The sequence below is a fragment of the Muntiacus reevesi genome, chromosome 4 (assembly GCF_963930625.1).
Source record: "Muntiacus reevesi chromosome 4, mMunRee1.1, whole genome shotgun sequence".
NCBI lineage: Eukaryota > Metazoa > Chordata > Mammalia > Artiodactyla > Cervidae > Muntiacus > Muntiacus reevesi.
The window spans coordinates 94,657,243-94,659,210 of NC_089252.1; the positions used below are offsets into that span (position 1 = coordinate 94,657,243).

A 1,968-nucleotide genomic window follows, 5' to 3' on the forward strand; every position below is an offset into this window, starting at 1 on the left:
TATGAGTCATTAGCATTGCAGGGCAGCGTAAGTGTTGGACTCAGGGTTCAAGAGATGTGTCTGGTTAAGTCAACACAGCTTAGGATTCCCTATCCCAATGTGAAACTTTTATAACTAGGGTGACTGCCCAAGCCTGGAACCCATAGCCCTGTCTTTAGGGAGTGACTTGTTTTCTTCTTTTTTTTAATCACTAAAAATATGTTTTTCAAATTGAAGTGCAGTCGATTTATAATGTTGTGTTAATTACTGCTATGCAGCAAAGTGATTCAGTTATACATATATACATTGTTTTTTCTCTAAGTTATTTTCCATTATGGTTTATCATAGGATATTGAATATAATTCCTCATGCTATACAGGAGGACCTTGTTGTTTATCCATTCTATATATAAAAGCTTGTATCTGTTAACCCCCACCCCTCTCCGTTGGCAATCACAAATCTGTTCTCTATGTCCATGATTCTGTCTCTGTTTCATAGTTAAGTTCATTTGTGCCATGTTTTAGATTCCACCTGTTAGTGGTATCCTATGGTATTTGTCTTTCTCTTTCTGACTTACTTCACTTAGTGTGATAATCTCTAGGTCCATCCATGTTGCTGCATTATTTCATTCTTTTTTATAGTTCAGTAGTAGAGAATGAGTTGTTGTCTTTAAGGGTATTTCAGTGTTGTGGTTTTTTTGTTTGTTTTGATGAAAATCTAACAAAAAAAGTACTTGCATCTTCTGGATCATCTTTTTTCTTCTTATAACCAAGTATTGCCACGCAATGCCAAGGCCTACATTTGCATTGGTATTTATGACTCTTTTGGAGCCAAGAAGAACTACTTTGTCTCAGGCTTAAGAGTAAAGGCAGACCTTCCACAAAAATTCTTAATACCTGCCAAGGGAGGACCACATAATATCATGGCACACTATGACGAGTTCAATTAAATTTGCAAGTAGTGATTTTGGGTCAGCAAGCAGCAGTATCTCTATGACTATTGTTCATATTCTATTTCATAGATAAGTTCATTTGTGCCATATTTTGCTTAGATTTAGTCTTTAATTTTTATAGTCACATAAAGTTAATAAGTAAAATAAATGTTTGCCTGATTTTATATTGGCACTTTATTAATATCATAATAAAAATAGGAATTTCCCTGGCAGTCCAGTGGTTAGGACTCTGTGCTCCCAGTGCAGCGGGTACAGGTTTGATCCCAGGTCAGGGAACTGAGATCCCACAGGTCATATGGTGTGGCCAAAAACCACATATATAGGTACATACATAACAGTATAAAAATTATTTAAGTAAAGTTTAGGGATTGGTGTGATTTTATTTTTTTCATTTAAAAAGAATCACATTGTTTTGTTTGGGAAACAGTGATGTTGAATATAAAAGCTTGCATTTTAAAATAAGCACATGAAAAGATGTTCAGCATCATTACTCACTGGGAAAATTCAAGTTAAAACCACATCAAGACTCCGTGGCTGCCATTGCGGACTTGACTCACTCACAGCTTGCTCAGCTCTGTCTGCAGCCATGTCTTACAAACCCGATATGGCTGAGATTGAGAAATACTGTAAGTTGACATTGAATAAAGCAGAAATGCAAGAGAAAAATCCACTGCCTTCAAAATAAATGATTGAAGAGGAGAAGCAAGCAGGCGAGTCGTGATGAAATGTGCGCCGCCAGTATGCACTGTATATTCCACAAGCATTGTCTTATTTTATTTCTTTTAGCTGTTCAGCTTTGTAATATGCAAAGAGATTGGATCAAGTTTAAATGACTGTGCTACCCCTTTTCACATCAAAGAATGGAGAACTACTGACAACATAGGCCACGCCTGTCTCTCCCACCTATTTTGTGGCTAGCAGGGAAGGAGAAGAACTTGCTTGTTGGTGAAGGAGAAAGCTGTATGGAATGAGAGTGAAATCTGGAGTAAAAAGCAAGCTGGTCCAAGCTGACTTGTGGACTGTAAAATGCAGTTTAA

At 36.9% G+C, this 1,968-nt stretch overlaps 1 pseudogene; it reads left to right on the forward strand.

Annotated features, from left to right (window-relative positions):
* Positions 1-1,517: 1,517 nt before the first annotated feature.
* On the forward strand, positions 1,518-1,652 carry LOC136167778 (thymosin beta-4-like; annotated as a pseudogene).
* The last annotated feature ends 316 nt before the right edge of the window (positions 1,653-1,968 follow it).